This window comes from Trachymyrmex septentrionalis, unplaced genomic scaffold (assembly GCF_001594115.1).
Source record: "Trachymyrmex septentrionalis isolate Tsep2-gDNA-1 unplaced genomic scaffold, Tsep1.0 scaffold22, whole genome shotgun sequence".
NCBI lineage: Eukaryota > Metazoa > Arthropoda > Insecta > Hymenoptera > Formicidae > Trachymyrmex > Trachymyrmex septentrionalis.
The window spans coordinates 4,418,856-4,438,299 of record NW_017305375.1 but is presented as its reverse complement, the minus strand read 5'-3'; the positions used below and the strand labels follow the sequence as shown (position 1 = coordinate 4,438,299).

Below are 19,444 nucleotides of genomic sequence, written 5' to 3'. Positions count from 1 at the left end.
CAACACAATTGCGTTCCTCAAATCCCGTTATTTTCGCGTAAGCTAGAATAAAATAACGATTGTAAATTAACACACGCGTGTACACACAGACGCAGAGAGAGAGAGAGAGAGAGAGAGAGAGGACGAAAAGGGCTGAATGATTAGTCACGCAAAGTTCTCAAGTCTAACTGAACAGGACCCGTGTAAAGTTGGAGCTCCAACTTTTTAAAAAATTAACTTTCTGTTCTAACTCACTTCGATTGCTCATCGTTTGCACACATGCATGCACATTTTGAATTTTCGTTTGCACACTTCTAGTGTAAAAGTTATTAAAAAAAGTAATTTTGAGGGGGCTAACTTCACATTAGCCACCAACCTCAACCACGAGCAAACTAGATTTAAAGTTAAAAGACCTTCAGTTAAAAATTATTAACAATTACAGTTACAGTCGAGAAAACGGTCGAATCAGGTAGATAAATTCATCAACGTAACTTTGAGTATAGTAACTGCGATTTGAACTTATCTACCTGAGTCGACTGTCCTCGATATTTTAATTGTTAATAACTTTTTAACTAAAAAGTTATGACAAACTTGTTTCTTTTGAATTCGAGACGATAACGTATTTCTGATAAAGTTGAACCTTCAACATTTATTTAATAACGTTTTTTTAATAATAATTTTTTAACTAAAGGATGTAAACGAAAAATCGACTTGTTTCGGAATGCTAACACAAAAATCTATCGATTGAGTCTAGTCAAATCTTCTAATTTACTCGCGGTTGGGGCACTAGTGTAAAATTAGATTCTCCAAATTGTTTTTTAAATAACTTTTGGACCAGAAGTATGCGAACAACAATTCAAAATGTGCAAACGATAAGTAACAAAAACGGTTTCGAATCGGCTATAGAAAATTAATTTTTTCAAAAGTTGAGGGCCAACTTCGCACGAGTCCGAACAGGATTTCCCGTTTACTGCGATGCAATACGTTCGCTCGTATTTGTAGAAAGTGAGAGCAAAAAAGGAAGGAGAAATTCACTCAATGAAAAAGGTGCGCCTGCGAGCGAGAAAGTAAGATTTGACTGTGCAAACTGTGGACACGTTAGATGTGGTCGGTGTTGAGTTTCCGGCAACGGCGCTGGATAGAATCGTGGTTGCGGTTGTGTTGCGAAAGTTACATCTCGCGTAGAAAACGATATTGCAAATACATGGAAAAGCGCGTCTCGTAATGTATCGCGTAACACTGTCGCTCGATTTCGCGCGTAATATTGGCAGAATTACCATTTGTAGAATTTTGGCTATGTAATCGGTTGGCTTAGTTTAATTATTTGGTAAACTACGTCATCAACTCGTTCGATATAGTTATATTTCAGGATATGAAAATACGTTCCTGTGTTTCTCTCTCTCTCTCTCTCTCTCTCTCTCTCTGCTTAAACTAACGGTGTACTCGATTCGATTTACAGTGATTTCCCTCAGAGTCGTCGCAGTTTCGTCTGGTAGACACGATTAGGCACTTTCCGAAGCAACCGTACGTTTCCTGTACCGGAAGAGACCGTGCCAGCTGGTAAACGAAACAGGTTACGCGATGGTTTTCGTGTTCCACTTCGGGGATCGATGGATTCCGTTGTTCATATTCTAGAAACATTCGTAAATTTTATTTAGATTCGAAAATCTTTCGCCCGAAGTACCACAGCGTCATTACGATTTTTTTTTGTTCATTGAGTGAACGTTCTAAGAGATCTATTAATTTTTAAAAATTAATCAATTTAATTTATTGTTACTTAACTCATTTCTTCCCACCGTCGTATTTATAGAATAGCATCTTTTTAATTTTTTGATATTATATATGGATTTTATATGTATACGTAGAAAAAAAATAAAAAGAATGCTATATACATACATATAGAGAAATAAATTGAAAAAATGTTCTGTAAATAGGAAAATGAGGAAAAATAGGTTGAAGAAAAATACTAAAACATACATTTAATAGGACAAAAAGTGCTTATTTAAATTTAATGATGTACTTTGTGTATAAATATAAAAAAATTCAAATTTTATACTCGACTCATTGATCTTAACAAAATTATTATAGTGTTTTATGAGTAAACATTAAATTGAAGTTAATAATCAGTATCGTTTATTAGATATTTTTACACACTTCGTAATTTATAAAAATACAAATAATTCGCAACGTGTATGCAATTAACTGTATCTATCGGAAAGAAAAATGATGGAGAACGGCTGGCGAAATGCGCCTTGCTCGGGCAGGGCAATAAATCTATTTCGCGTTCGTCATCTTTAAATAAAATGCATCTCGTGCCAGCGCGTATAGAAAGAAGTTTTGCACATATCCCCAACGCGGTGAGAGAGCAGCTGTTCCCGCACACCTGGCAAAGATTTTGGAGCCCCTGGGACCACGGGTCGGCTATTCGGAATTCCTCCTCCAGAACCCACCGCAGATTCTATATGTGCACCGAGCTTTCAACAACGAATCGCGATATTATACATACGCGATATTTATATATATTGAATTCATTCGCGCATATCCATATCTCATCGGAGTTTCGAATATGTCATACCGAGTTTACTTATTAAATACAGGAAGTTTTCTAATTATATGTCCATAGCGACATAATACAACCGCAAATTAAGGACGTTTGCAACGTCATTTGAAAATATATCACTCCTTTTTTGCATCCTTACTGAAGAAAGTCACTTAAGATCACACAAATAATGGATAATTTATGTTAAATTTAACAACACATTTCACGCGTCTTAAATGATCTATCCAAGTTTTTGTGTTAATTTAAGCACAAGATGCATGCGTTAAGAAGTAACAATTATGCAAAAATTAATATAAAAATTAACATTTTAATATAACGTGGAATTAACATATTGCGAAAACGAATTTCTTCAGTAAAATTAACATTTATAATATGTTCAGTTAACATGTAAATTCAATTGTTATTTATTTATTATGGAATTTACGTTTTAAAGCCGCATTATTTGTTTACTTACTCATGGATTGTGTTATTAAAAGGAAATGTCAAATATTAATTTAAAATCAATTATTCAACAATAAGTCTTTTTACTATTTACGGAGACGTTCTACGATTGGAATAAAGTTTCATATCATAATCGAATATATTCCATATATCGTTAACTTTCTCGAAGATTATTTCGCATGGATTTCAATTTAGTGCAAAGATCAATAGCTTGCACGCTGCGAACCATGGCGTAAGAGGAACGCGGAAGGATTTGGGAATTATTAACGCAGAACATAAATAATATGCATTACTGTGTGTAATTGAGAAGACTTCGTAAACGGAAATCCGTATCCATAATTTCGGTGTACTCGCGCGGATGTAATTCATATCGAAATGAATAATTCATCGCAATTGACAGTTAGATATCTATGAGGAGAATCAGATTAACATTAATTATAGATAAACCGATCAGACTCGTCGGAATATTCCTTAGCAGTGATATTATGAAGACTTCTTGTTTACTTGCTTGAACCGAATCAAGACTGTTGGCAACGACCAGCAAAGAATAGTTATTCATAAATAATTATTCTTAGCAGGTAAAACGAGAGAGAAACATGATTAAAAATAGAGAAAAAAATTAATTAATCACACAGACCAAAATATTCAAGTTCGGTCGATTGAGTTATTATTCTCATTCAGTAATCGTGGAATATAAAATTATGAGATATAGTGTAACAGAACTACGTAAGATTGCATGGAAACAAGTGTACAAATTAGATTATTTAATTAATGTATCATAGTCATTCTAATGTAAATGTATAAATTTCTATTAAAATTCATATAAATGTCAAGCTGATTCACAACTTTACATCCAGTTTACATATTTCAAATGTAAAAGTCACAATAGTCTTTCTTTCATGGATAGTAATCGCCGTATTTGAGAAATACAGTGAAATCTCATTTTTCCAACAATAAGATATCGGTTCTCAAAAAAGAAAAGAAAGAAGGAAGGACAGACCAAGAGATGCTAAATAAAAGAGAAATCGGCGGGGACGATCGCACGTAGAATCGGAAAGAGAGATGAAAAGGAGAAAAGAGAAGAAAGAGATGGAGACCGGCGCGCCGAACGAAGAGGCAAATAAAGAAGTTCAAATTGAGTGAGGTGAAGGAATGCTCGACCTTGGCGTCTCGTTCGCGAGGATTATGGCACCTTCTCAATCAGAGGCCAGAAATCGAGAGAAAGAGAATAGCGTTTGCAGTGAATCTTATTGGCGCATTACGCCTATCGTGCATCTTGCGATCTCGTTCGCAAAGCTCAATATTTTCGCATAAAGCGTCATTTACACGGGGCGACTTTTATTCGCTAGAAGCCGCCGTCTAGTGACGTCATTAATTCGCCAGTTAATTCTCTCGACTCTGCTGCTATTCGCTTGAAGCAAACTTCTTAATTCGTCCGCGAATTCGCCGATGAAAGCTTCTTCTGTACTTCGGTACGCTTCGTTTTTATTCGCTAGCGACTAAAATTTTGAAGTCGCAAATTTTTAAGGGATCGCTGGTGATCAAGCGAATAGTTGGTCACAAAGCAGAACAGCGGCTCGAAGTATATCATTCAATGACGTGATTATTCTGTGATGCTTATGGTCCGAGTGGCCGAGACGTTCCGGAAAAATTCGTCCTTTCACGCTGACGACTTAAAAATTCACTCTGGAAGAGCAGCAAGAAGCCAGCGACAAGATAGCGACAAACCAGCGACAAGCGTCGAAAGCGGTATTCGCCGAGCGATTATACGCTATAAGAACAAACCCACGTCTAGAAGAATTTTTAGTAGCGAATTCGCTATGACGTCACTAGACGGCGGCTTCTAGCGAATAAAAGTCGCCCCGTGTAAATCACGCTTAACGACTGGAATCAACTGGTTTATTTGAAATGTACACAGATATAAAGCCTCGGTCATAAGTACAAAGCAAAGGATTCTCACAGATTGACGTAAACGTTTTATAATAGGAAGAAAAATAAATTTAAAAACTTTCATTGAAAAATATTATTTAATTTCACACGAAGGAGTCAATTAAAAAGAAGAATTTTGTGAAAATATCTAAAACCTAGATATACAGATTTAAACAATAATTTTGTTTGAATCATCAAAATAATTGTGTAGAACGTTTAAAGTTGTTGGAATGTCACAACTTGCAACATTGTCATCGATACTTAAACGTTCTACATAATTATTTACGTGATCCAACATTCTGATCTGTAGATAGAGCTACGTCTAGCTAAATTTTTAACTTTTCAAAGCTTTAGCTTTCCGCGTATAACAATTTTAAACCTTCCGTCGGAATTTTACACCTTTCGTAACAATGTGAGTCGTCGAGCCTCAGTGCAGATTTTCATATTGCTCTGGAATGTAAAAATTTTTAAAAATTCTTGTGACAACACACAGTTTAAACAACGAGTTTTTTTTCTATCATAAAAGTTGGATTACTTTAGTTACTGGATTATTTTAGTTACTTTTTTGCAGATTTAAATTTATCTATCAAAATTTACAAATAAATATCAACTGATGTGCCTTTAAAGATTAACTTTGCTGATGGAGAATTAACATTTTGTTAGGCCCCCTCCTTTGGGTTTTTATCTACCACGTTTTCTAAGAAAATAAAAACCAAATGGAACGTGCTTTATATGTATAGCTGCACTTGTTCTTTCAACGTTGCAATACGTATTTATTGAAAAAAAATGATAAACTTTTTCAAATCCAGTTTATTTCATACTCGAGAGTTATTAATTCGGTCGAACTTGTGGTACCGTAACGTATCGTTCATTTAAATTTTATTATTCGTAAAGCAACGATATATTTTTTTTTTCCACGCCACGGTACACGCGGCGAGTTAATTAAAGCCGATTAATGCAACTGGCTCTGAATTCCAAGAGGGAGGCATTGTGCATGTTTACGAGTAGTCGATTGTTTTTCGGCATTATGCGGGTTCTGTAATCGCGGGACCGCTGCTGCCCAAAACCTCATGTAATTTCCGCACGGAATTTCCGGATTTCCCGATTCGAAAAACGCGGAAGTTCCGCCGCAGGCACGGGGCGTGGCGAGAAAGTGTTTGCGCGATTTAATGCTAGCGATGTAAAATATTTATCATGCGGCGTGACGAAATACAGAATGCAACACGACGCGTATTTATGTGCGTGCACGCACCGCTTTTAACCGCCCGTACGCATCGCTCCGCGAACTAATCTCTCTCGCAAGTGGACGCGGGGGAAAAACGCGTTGCCTCATAAATCATTCGGCATACGCGAAACGATATCGGGACGAAATCACACGGCCCCTCCCCTCCCCGCCCCGCCCCTTTATCTAGTTCGCTCGTTAAAACGGAACGTTTTGCAGACGGAACAAATGCATCGGAGCCCGAGAGGGAAAAAGGAAGGAAAGGCGTATCGATGGCCAAAAACTGCAGCTTTTCAGCGCTCTGACCTGGTATGGCTTTTCTCAAAGAACAACCAACCGCAAATTCCCGTCTCGTTCCTTCGCATACTTACACGTACGTCGCTATGAATTAGAAACAGCTACAGCGCCAGCCAACATAAAGGCGCTATTGTTGTTAGCGATGTCAGAAGTGGAATTCAGATGCATATTATACGTCTTTCAGTGGAAAAATAAAACGTTTGCCAGTGATTTGTCCGAAAAAAATTCGGAATAGCAGTTTTTGCTTTCGAAAATGCATCGCATATATTCTATGCGACAACGCAACACAGACGCTTCACTATTGTTATCATTAATACTGTTATGACTGTTATTGATTAATGTTGACAAAAATAAATTAATGATTATTCAGGCATCTTTAATGCGGCTCCACATTGAATTCGAGGAAATCACTTCGTATTATTCCACGTTATTAGAACAAGATCGACTGGGAAAATCAGCTTTCTAGCTAAACACAGATCTAAAAGCAATTTTGTTGGACTATCAAAATAATTACGTAGGATGCTCAAGTTGATTGCTAAATGTCAAAAGTTTATGCAACATTGCTCATTATGTTCTTCCACATAAATTACGTTTAAATAGCCTGATAAAATTATTTTCAGATTCGTACACGAAAATGATGGTTCTGCTGAAATATCTAAAGATTTAGCTAGACGTAGATTTGAAAATGATTTCAAATCATGAAAATCGTTATGTAGAAATTTCAAGCAATGAAGAGCAGTGTTGCGAAAAGTTTTAGCATTCTAGCAATTAGTTTAAAGGTTCTATATTCTGATGGCTCAACAAAGTTTTGGCTCAACAATATTTTCAGATCTGTCTCTAGAGAGCTAAATTTTTACAATACATACTTCAGCAAAAGCGTTCCTTTCGGTGCAGAGCTAGCTAAATTTTTTAGATATTTCAGAAAAATCGTTCTTCCCGTGCGTGCTTCGAAATGTAAAAGAGTAAACAAGACCAATCAAAAAAGACGTATCTGACTATTTTCCGAATAAACAAGAATGCGAAGAACACGAGAGAATTTTGCAGTACGAAATAGTGCTCGTCACGTGATTGCATAATATCGATCGCGAAGTTGCTCCGAATACAAGATTGTGGAACGTTGTATGTGCAAGTTACCGAGCAAGCCGCTGAGTAACTCGATGCTCGGCAAAGGTACCTCCATCGAGTCACGTTTCCAAGTCGCATTACGCAAGAGGCAATGTCGTCGTCATGACAGCTTTATGATCGATAAAACGGATTCGATCAAATAAGAATCCCGGCTATGTCGGCAGCGACACGTTTCACTAGACTTGACTGTCAGTCGAATTTCAACTGGTCCAGTCCAGTAATTTTCCCCAGCTTGGTTTCTTTTACAAGGAACTATTATCAATGCCAGTCACACAAGTAGAAGTGACGTGCGCGCGAAAGAGAAAGAGAGATACAGAGAGAGAGAGAGAGAGAGAGAGAGAGAGTAAAAAAAAATAGAAAAAAGAGGAAAACGGACTAAGCTCTCCGATGAATAATAATAAATCTCAACAGTCGTTGATTAATCACCGTGAGTCACAGTTGGAGACATTCGCGGAACAAAGGAAGAACAATTTTGCTAAAGTATCTGAGAATTTAGCTAGATATAGATAACAACAATTAGATGTTAGGCTATTTAAATAATTATATTGGATGCTTAAGGTTAGAGTATCAAAACTTTTTGCAAGTATTTGTCACCATTTAGCGCCTTACGTAACTATTTGTATGATCTAACAAAATTATTTACACGCAGATTTGTATCTAGCTAAATTTTTAGATGCTTCAGCAAAATTATAAATGTCTATGTATCTCTTTGGTCTCTTAAATGCAAATGGGAGGGTTACAGGAGCTTTTCTAGATCTATCATTGCTGTAAAAATAATAATGATAAATATAACAACGGTTTTTTAAAATACTTCTATTTAATCAAAATAAAAACTAATAAAATAATTAACAAAATAAAGTAACTATCAAGAGATCTTAGGTAATGTTAATTAACAAAAATGATATGTACATGAATTATTACTCAAATTATCATTAAAACTGAGAAGTGTCACAAATGAATAAGTCATTTTTAGATCTACGTCTGGCCTCATTATTAGATACTTCAAACTCGTATAGCTCAATAAAAAAAAAAAAAGATCAATCCTGCACTAACGCAAGATAAGCTAAATAAGTGGTTTGCGCGACATAGTATTATTTCTACACATCATATATAATTATTCCTATACCAGGCAAGTTAACCTTGCAAGGTCTTTTTATAAGATTTCAGAAGCATATTTTATAAGACGAAGATACACTTTTATAATTTCAGAATTCTAAATATTTCACTCTCCTTCCTTTTAAATAATGATAATGAATTAACGTATCGTATAAATAACTACATGGAATACCTTATCAAGATATTGCACAACAATGTTGCGCAACCGCATTTTCCGCGTTATATGCTGAAATCATACCACGCATCGTTAACGAATGACAAAATAGTTTTGGCGACTCGACGATTTCGCTTCCAACATTTTACTAACCGCTCGTTACAACTCCAATTAGGCAGGTGTCCTATAACTAAAATCCAATCAGAGATTAATCGCGCGATTGTAACGTTATATGTAACATTGATAGCGCAGTAGCTGATTAAATGACAAAATCTCATCCACGTTATAGTTTGACACCTTTATACGTCATCATAATTTTGCGTGCACGCATCGCCTAATGCATTGTGAGACTCCTCTATTATATTTAATATTAACGTTTAAATCCAGTAACAGTAATTCCAATCGGCACGCACAAACAAGCGTAATAAAACCTAATGTTCTGCATGCACTTCGACATGTCACTCCTTTAATTCAAAAGCGACGCAACTTAAAAAAAAAACTTTCCTATAAAAAGGAGAAAACCTTTTTCAATTAGACAAAAAATTATTGACTAATAAAATAACATCGATAAAAAGAATATATTCTCAATCCCATGAAATGTTACAAAATGATTTCATCGAATATCATTTTTGTTTCACAACTAAAAAATTACCCTGTCTAAGTTGCAACAGTTTTAAAGATTTTTCTTGCAAATCGTTCTTTTCTAATTGAATAATTCGAGAATTACATTTTTTTTTAGTGTCGTTTTTAATTAATAAGGAAGGGAATTATCTACTTATATATCCACTACCTGAGACAAACTAAGACTGAATAAAAAAAAAAAAGGAACAAGAGAGAAAGGAGAAAACAAAACAGACAGCACTATTTTCAATCTGCGCAGAAATCTTTCAGATGGCAAACGAAAGAAAAAAGAAATAAGGGAGTCGGGGGTGAGAGAGAAAGAGAGGAAAGCAATCAGTGAGGAAAACGAGGACTTTCTTGCGAAAGTGGAAGCGAAACTCCGCAGGATGAGGTGGATACGAGAGAAAAATGGAGAGTAAGAGAAGCTCGACGGTGTTACACGTCGACCAAGGTCTATGTCATTGGAAATCAGCGAGATCGATTTTCTCGTCTGTTTTCCGTCTTGCTTTTTTCGCACGGTGAACTCTGTATCGAAAATAGCCGAGATATCGCGTTGTTTCGCGAGGGGGAAGGGGGGGAGAGAAGGAGGAGGGGGGAGGAGTTTCCGATGCGCGGACGTCGTGCAAAAGTTATCGAGACGAGCCCCTTTGTGTCGACGACGGAACAAGAAGCGCGAAGCGCTTGTTTTCGCATTCAATTTCGAGAATACGCGCGGTATATACATAAATCACGTAGGCGCGCAAAATCCACTTCGTGAAACCATGCAGGTTTCCGATTGTCGCGGTATCGTTTACATTTCAAACTATTTATGCATAAAAAAGACATTACACGAAATAAAAAAAATGTTCCATTGTTTTTATTTGGTTTCGAAAAATACACTTGCTGTGATTACCGCGCCAAAAAAAAAAAAAAAAACAGACGATTTCGCTGAAAATCTAAAAATAGTAGAAAATTTAGGTAGATACAAATCTGAAGATAATTTTGATGGATCATCAAAATAAGTGTGTAGGAAACTCAAATGTGATGAGTGATGCTGCAAAAAGTTTTGATATTCTGGCAAGCTTGAATGTCCTGCATAATCATTATGATGGTTCAGCGAAGTTCTTTTTCAAATTTGTCTAGCTAAATTTTTAAATATACTTCAGCAAAATTGTTCTTCCCATAATTACCAATATTATCGCGTTCGCTTCATTTGAAATCGTCTGTATGTAAATGAGATTTCACGTTATTTTTGCATGCAAAAACATATCCTAAGTATATTAGATACACTCTCGCGTGGCTTCATTAAAGAAAATAATTAAAATTTCACGAAGATATAATTTTTACTTTGACTATCATCACAACCGTCTAACTGTAAAGAGAAAAAATTTACGTGGAAGTCATTTACCTGAGCTCACGGGTGAAATCGGTAGAGAAAACTCTAATGATATAGCAAAGATGCATTTATGCCAGTTTCTACAAATGCAAGTTGAAGTTTGGATTAACTTTAATTTCGATTTAACTTGCTCTTCATCTTTTTCTAGTTCTAAAAATAAGAATTAGAAAAAAATGAAGAGTAAATTGAACTGAGATTAAAATTATTCTTCATTAATGGAAACAGGCATTAATATGAAGCTAGAAAATCTACGGAAAGAACGATGTTACTAATGTATTTAAAAATTTAGCTAGATGTAGATCTGAAAATAATTTTATTGAGCCAAAAAATAATTTGTCAAAATAGTTATGTACAATTGGAAAATGTGTTAAATTTAACACATTTTACATATCCCAAACGGATTAAATTTTTGTGTTAATTGTACACAAGACAAATATATTTCAAAGTAACATCAATATTTTACGTAAAAAAATTAATATAAAAAAGTAACACTAACACAACTTGTTAGTAAACTGTGGAAGCATATTTTTTTCAGTAAAATTAATATTTATGATATGTTAAATTAACACGCATTTTATTCATTTATCTTAGAATTTATGTTTCAAAATACACATTTTTATGTTATTTATTCGCTTATCATAAAGGGTGTTATTTTGACACTAGAAAATGTTGAATCAATTTAACAAAATATTTAAATAACATGTTATGTCAAATTAACATTCGAATATGTTAAAAATTCAATACAAAAGTTCAACAAGGACTTGAATGGATCGTTTCTAACGTAAATACAAAATGTTTTTCATTGTGCGGAATGCTCAATGCTTGATGTCAAAATGCTTTTGCATCATCATGCTGGATCATCCGACATAATTATTTTGATAGTCGAATAAAATTACTTTTCACAGGCCTGTATCTAGATAAATATTTAGATACTTCAATAAAATTCTTTTTACGAAGTGTTACTTACAGACAAACTTATGATAAAATATTAAAGGAATGTTCGCGAGATTGTCAAGATTTTCCGTGCATCGCTGGATTTTTCAGCGTCTTGTTTTGACGTCGCTATGACGACCCGATCTCACCGAAGCGGAGGAGGAAGGGGGAAGAGGAGGGGGGAGGGGAGGCGGAGGTAGGAGATGGAAAGAGCAAGAGACGAAGGAGTTGCCGACCTAAGCTAACCTAATCTAACCTAACGTGATCGTGACAGCTCGTCGTCTCGTATTCTTTGCCCCGCCACGACGCGGCATCTCGTTGCCAGGACAACGTAGGAAGCTTTTCAACGGAAAGAAGCGAAGAGAGAGAGAGAGAGAGAGAGAGAGAGAGAGAGATCGCCGCCGTCCACCGTTCTTTCCCTTCCTCTCTTTTCATCCCTTGCATAGAAATCGGTGTGACGACTCTGACGGTTTGATTCCTTTGTCGAATCGATTTAAACGCGGTTTGTTGTCTACGATTCCGCGGCGCCGGAAAAGCGACCGGCCGAAAATCATGCGAAAAAAAAAATCGCGGCGGAAATCGTGCGTGAGAGGAAGGACAAGAGAAAAGAATTTAAGGAGCGGTCGAACGTTTGCGAGGTAAAGGAGAGCTGAAAGAAGCAAGCGAAGGTTGAACTTGTCTCTAGTGTCATAAATACGCTCCCGTCAATAAACCGATCCCTGTCTCGTCGAGCACATCGCAGGATATCGATGAAAATTATTTCTATCTTGCCCGTTTTCATCAATGTAAATTAACTTCGATTTCATTCCATTTATTCTTAATTCTATTCGTCCTAATTCTAAGAATTATAAAAAGATGAAGAGAAAATCGAAACGAGATTAAAGTTAATAGTAGAATCGCTGATGGTAGGGGAGATCGGGATCAGTTGACTAGAGATAAGTAGAATAATCGAGATTACATTAAAAACACGCGAGACACGCGTAAACATGTCTGAGTACGCAGCAGCGATTGCCGCTAAGTCTGCTAAGTTCTAACATCATGTTGCGAACACATCTATGATAGAAGAGTTATGGCAAAATTTAAAAAAATCGTACACCTAAATATTTTTATTCTTCAAGTTTTTGTTTTACAATCGTATATGATTGTCTGAGATATTTGATTTCTAGATAGTAAGTGTAGTTCTTACTTAATAAAGTCCAACAGATTTTTTTGTTTATGTGTCTTTGTTTTCGTATACTGTTAATGTTTTAAAAAAAATGAACGGATGGGGATAATAGACTAACCACAGCATGGAACTGTGTGACTCTTTTAGTGATGACTCTTACATATTATAGTACTTATTCAAAATTTCATTCCTTTAAAGAGATTTTCCTCAGTGGTATAAATAAACTTTAGTTCCCTCATGTCTAGTCTCGAAAATTAAACTCATTCGACGTATTTTTGCACGAAATGAACAAATTTTGCAAAAAGAAGCATTGTTTTGCTCTGCGAAGCAGAGAATGTTTGTATGTAAAATATATTTTTATAGAAGTTTTATTAATATGTTGCCAAAGATGTAGCTTAAAATACATTAATCTTTATTTTAATAATCTTAGTTGAATTAGTCCGGGGCTAGTTGAATCAGATGGAATGCATTAGAAAAATGCATTTTTTCATATTAGTTATCAGTTTTCCTTTATTATTAAAATATTATTAGGTAGTGAAATGTATGTAGTAACTGGTGTAGAATTCATTTTTTCGACAAGTCTCTTAATTTCGTCTGTAAAAATTCGAAACTGAAAAATGAGTCTATTAGCCCCGGCCTTTCCTATTCCTGTCGAAGGCCAATATTTGTTGAGGTTAGTGAAGAATTATTTTGGTATTATTTGTATCGTTAAAAGTTTGTTTTATATTCATATATTTTCAGTATTCTGTATATCTAATATAAGCAAAAAAGAAGAACTGAAATAATTAGCCGAATCAAAATGACATCTAGTCAATCTCCATTAAAAGCCCTATAAGAATCTAATCACAAGAGATTTTGTTGTCAAAATCCTACGAGAGAGAAAGAAAGATATATTGTACATATCAACTTTCTTCTTGTACACATATTATCCCACTCTAATCTATACCGCCTCACTTCATAATCTTAATTGAAAATAATTATAGAGTGAGATACAGTGAACATTTTCCATTTACGGTGCGTTGACGCTCGCAACGCTTATGGAGTCATTTCGTCCTTGTTATTTTTATCAAATGTTAAAGAAGAAATAATGTTTACGGGCATTATGAGCACCAAATCAAACGCACCTCTGATAACGCGAGTCGAAACAAACATCATTCTATCCTTCATAGCATTCAATAAATAATAAAGACAGAATCAAGTGTCATTAAACTTGTCGACGCTGTCGATTCTAAAGGAAAGTAGACAGTATAAGTTAAAGTGAGATAATATACGTATAAGTATATACAGGGGAAAAGTATGTGTATATGTACACCTTTCTCTTTCATGTTTTGACAAAATCGTTCATGGCCGATCGATTCTGTTAACTCTTCAGCAACGTCGTTGTATTCTCGTTGCATAAGTATTATATGCGGTAAAAAAAATTGCGCAATAACAACGCAACTTAACATCGTTGTTAAGAGTTAGAGAATCGGAATAGAGACTCCGTTATAGAGGCTCTAATTTGCGTTAGTGAAAATAGGCAATTCTATCGAATCTATATTCGATTAATATCCTCGCAGGAAATGCGTGAAGAAATGCGTACAAGTACGAACGTTTGATGACAGCTGATATTTAGCAAGCATCAATCTTGACTATCTCTAATAATTGATTGAAGTCGATGTCGTGACTTCGAATATAATACGTCGTCGTCTACAATGTACGGGACTAAGCTCGAGAAGCAAGAGTAAGAAATTTACTAATTACAATCGACTATTTTTCTCATATTCGATTGTAATTGATCAATCTCTTACTCTTACTTTTTATTAAGCTTACTTTGTATATTGCAGACGACGATTATAGTATATTACGCTACATTTTTGGATCGTCTACGATAGAAGTAATATTGCGTGGTAAACAATAAGCTGTAAAAAAATTGACCAATCATAATCGATTATTTTCATCATGTACAACTATGACATCGGTCAATTTCTTACTACACCACATTACTCGCATTGTAGATGGAACATCTTTTTTACAAATTTAATTCTCTCTTAACTAGCCGAACGGTGTAAGTCTACTGAGAAGGTTTAAGTAACGAGACGTCTTTGCGACGTTTAACGTATCACTTTCGAGGGAAATACGAGTTTAGCGAAATATGTCGAGCGGATACGTACACAAAGCGAGAATCGGAGCAGCACCGAGAGCGTGACAAAAACAAACCGAACGAAAGGTCGAGGGGGAATTCAAGGAAAACGGCACGGCAGGCAGCTACGTTTCGCCTTAGAGACTTATACAGCACAGCTCTCGTTCGATGGTTCCTCACGAAATGCCATCGTCCTTTCTCACCTGAATCAGAAACACGCTCTCGGGGAAACACGTCCGGCGTGAGGCGGTCCATTGTTCCGGAACAAGATAAAAACGGCGTCGCCGGGATGCGAGTGTTTCTTCGCGGTCGTGTTGAAATAAAATTAAGAAAAAAAAAAAAAATCACGTTTCGCCCGAGCAGAGGAGAAATTGTAGGCTTTTTCGTAGTCGAGACTCGATCGAGAGACTCTCAATCGAAGAACCGACAACGGCCATGCGCTCCAAGTGGAGGGAGGGGAAGGGAGGGGAGGAGGGGAGCAGAGAAAATGCAGGCGGATGTTTTCACAGCGCCGAAAACACTCGCTCCTGCCTGAAAAACACCACGTGGAGGGGAAAAAAAAAAAACAACAACGTCGAAGAGCACGATTCGAGTCGTCAGGAAAAAAACAGACGCGACAACCTGGATTTTCGATAGAGCGTGATCACGTTTCCTGAAATGTTCCAGAGCACTCGGTGGAGGAGGAGGGGAGAGGGGATGGCTAAAGAGAAACTCGAGCGTGTGTATCTTACCCCATTGTCGGGAAGGTCGCGTAGGAGAACATCCTCGTTAACTTCCAGGATCCCGACGTCGCCGGCTCCCTCGCTCGTCGTCTCTTCCTCTCTCTCACCCACTTTTTCTCCCTCGTACTCCCACCACCCTCGGTGTCGTCTCGAGAGACTCGAGAGAGGGCGATCGGCCTGGCGGAAGGTACAGGCACAGGCACAGGCACACAAGTTCAAGGTCGCGGTAGGTTAAGGCAGGTACGAACGTACAGACACAGAGGAAAGGAGCACCGGTTTCCACTCTACCGGGGGCAAAGAGACAAAGGATCACGCGCTCGTACCGTCGTACAGACGGCGCGACAGCGACGGTGACGCACAAAGAACCGACCGGCGCGGCGTGTTGACGTACCACAGTCGTACCACGGAGGCTAAGGGCTTCCCCCAGCGTCTCTCGATGATTTTTTAGGTTAGCGGTCGACCGCGACCGACCCGACCGACCGGCTTAGACAGGAACGACGGCGTCGATGTCGATGCGCGGTCTCGCGTCTGTCGCGACGGGACTCGCGCACTCCGTACTCCGTAGCACGGGCGATATGTCGCAGTAGTGTTGTACGCGCTCTAACCATCTACACGCCGTGATGGTGGGGCGCCAACTGAGGGGAGTGGTGGGGATGGGGGATCGCGGCAGCCGTGAGCCGGCTCAAGCTGAAGGGACACCAGTGACGGAGTAGGGGGTTACGTAGGTTAGGTTGGGATGCGAGGGGAATATCAGCGCACCCTTACGCGGCGTGGCAGCCGCGCGTACTACGTACGGATGGGTGTGTGTGTGTGTGTGTGCGCGTGTGTGTGTTACATGTGTATCTGTGCGCCGGTATGCGTGCACGTGTGTGCACGATTGTACGTGCAGCAGACCAGTGCAGACGAAATAGAATGTGTGCCGCGCCGGTTTGCAGTCTCGCTGCTCTGCCCTTCGCTCCGGTAAAAGACTGGCGCATGGCGTGCCGTACGCTGGTCGCGGCTACGCGCGCGCGGGCGCCCAAGGAGTTTCTCGCAGTGGTGCTCAGCCGCCAATTTTCGGATACTATTACACTTTCGAAGCGAAGGACTCCGCGCGAAGGGCGTCAAATGTCAAAATTGGGAAAACAATTGGACAGTAATCCCCGGAAAACGAGAAATACGATTAAACGGAATAAGACGCTGCCGTTTGAACCGTCGGATTTGTTACACTTCTGTTTTGAAAGAACGATTTTGCTCAAGTATCTAAAAATTGCGATTACAGTTCTGTAAATGTTTTTTATTGGACCATCAAAATAATGATGTAGGTCACTCAAGCATAATAAACGATGCTGTAAAGAATTTATTGATATTCTAGCAACCAGCTTATCGTATACAATTGTTTTGATAGTCGAATAAAATTATTTTCAGATTTGTATTTAACTAAATTTTTACTCTTCAGCAAAATCGTTCTTTCCATAGAAGTTTTATAGCTCGTAACGGAAAATAATAATTTGAAAATATCATCGAGTTTTTAACGTTATTCGTAATTAAACTGTCCGATGATATACCTATTGATTGGCTTTAAAAGTACCGAGAAAAACAATTGATCCGCAGAACGGGAATGCAATTAGATGAAATGAGGTCTTGTGAACTTTAAACTGTTGAATTTGCCAGATTTTAATTTGTAATGGAAATTAATAATTCGAAAATGTCACTGATATATTTAATATTATTTATACAAAATTAAAAATTAATACGACGTTATATTGAATTAAAGCATCTAATATGTTATCCGTACATCGTCGTAATTTTTTCTCGTAACTTGTGTTTTTAAAAATGCCAAGTGTTATGACATTTATGCGTAAATGCATGAGATGTATTTCATAATGTTTGCTAATTAATGGCAGACTTTAATTAACCGTAGCGACCGCACTTGCCCTCTTCTCTCTTTCTGCCCGGTTATATAGTAGAAAATTGATAGTAGATAAAATCTCCAATGCCGCACCCCATAATCAATTTTACAATATCGAACGTTTAATTAGGCCGAAGCGGATATACAGAGTGTACGGAATTATCACGGAACTGCATTTTCCGATTGTTAATATTGCAAGTCCGTTTACATGACTCTGCATTGATTTGAAAAATATTAAATCTATCTACAATTTACGACGGATTCGATAAAGTTATTCCATATTATAACCAGTAGGATTGTGTTAGCATCTTTTATCTTCGCGTGGGAGTTCACGTGATCATCCATGTTAATGTCAGAATCGAATGTAGGAAGGAAGTTTCTTATTTATTTTTCAGAGACATTTATAAAGCTGTCTGATGTACACGTAGATACGTTCCTGTCGCATATTTTATCGTACATATTTCATTGAATCTAATCAAAAAGTGCGCATACTGAAAGAGCAGTTTTACGCTGAAGAATCTAAAAATTTAACTAAATACAGATCTGAAAAATAATTTTGCTGGACCATCAAAATAATTGGTTAGAACGACAAAATTGATTGCGAAAATATCAAAACATTTTGCAGCATTGCTTAAGATTCCTGCAAAATTATTTGTATGGTCCAAAAAAATTATTTTCAGATGTGTATCTAGCCAAATTTTTAGATTCTTCAACAAAATTGCTCTTTCAGTGCAGGATCTGCATGATCACGCTCTTTTTTTGACGTACACTGTTAAAAATTTCATGAAACTTAATATACTTTTAAGTTACACTTGAACTTAATTTCATGACATTACATTAAATTTAATGTACTTTATAACTGAAAAGTATATTTGTACATAACATGTACATGAAAAAAATTTAATGCACTTTTCATAAAATTTCATGAAATTTAATGTACATGTTTATTACATTTAAGTAACTACTGTAATTTAATTTTCAATTAAATCATTCATTACACTTTTCATGTCATTCATAACCACGAGCTTCATTTACATGTAAAGGAAGCATTTCTAACAATGATAGTGCCCTTTCTGGTTGTACTGTAGTACTGTAATTATTTCCTGTAGGCCCACATTTGTAGCGACAATCTTCGCAAAGAGTGACTCGAAAAAAGTGCCGCCTCGGCAATTGTTGCAAATCCGTGTGCGTGTCGAGACAAAGGAACGTGGGCCTGACGAAGAAACCAGTATGGAGACCATGAAAGCGAAAGGATATTGCAGCCCGACGCCATTGGTTATGCAATAACCGCGATTACACGTTCCGCACAATATGTGTAAGCAAACATGGGAAATGTAATTTGAATGAAACATTCGATTATACGGATCGTCAAACCGAAACGCATGCAAAGAGTGTCGAATTAACACGTACATTCTTCAATGTTTCTCGATGCGGCTTTTTATTCGTTATACAGATGATTAAAGAATTACTTTTTATCAAAATTATTAGTCCAATTATTAATCGATTTATAGCAAAGATAAGATAACAACGTGCTTAATAAAATAAATTATGACTTGAAATTACTATATCCTACGAGTTGATTTGTTAGGTACCTTCAACCCTATTTGCGAAATCTATAAAACAGTCGTTAAATACTCGTAATATTACTCATTTAATTTAATTAATTTTTAAGTATTCTCTAAATTTTTTGGAGTAGAATCTTACATTCTAAAGAATGAAAGTTAAGCCAGTCTTAGAAAAAGTGGCTCAATTTTCAATCTTTAAGAAGTAAAATTTCTTTTTAGATTGAAAT

The 19,444-nt window shown here is 36.8% G+C and overlaps 2 protein-coding genes across 3 annotated transcripts in view; one reads left to right on the top strand and one right to left on the bottom strand.

The window, feature by feature from the left end:
- Positions 1 to 6,438, top strand: part of LOC108748323 — a 70,419-nt gene extending 63,981 nt beyond the window's left edge. The window contains exon 6 of one of the 2 annotated variants that reach the window (XM_018486384.1): positions 6,351 to 6,438. The gene's annotated coding sequence lies outside the window, so the exon portion shown is untranslated. The remainder of the gene's footprint in view (positions 1 to 6,350) is intronic. The other variant, XM_018486386.1, reaches the window with a different exon arrangement.
- LOC108748320 (RNA-binding protein Musashi homolog 2-like) overlaps positions 1 to 19,444 on the bottom strand; it is a 91,752-nt gene that overhangs the window by 36,728 nt on the left and 35,580 nt on the right.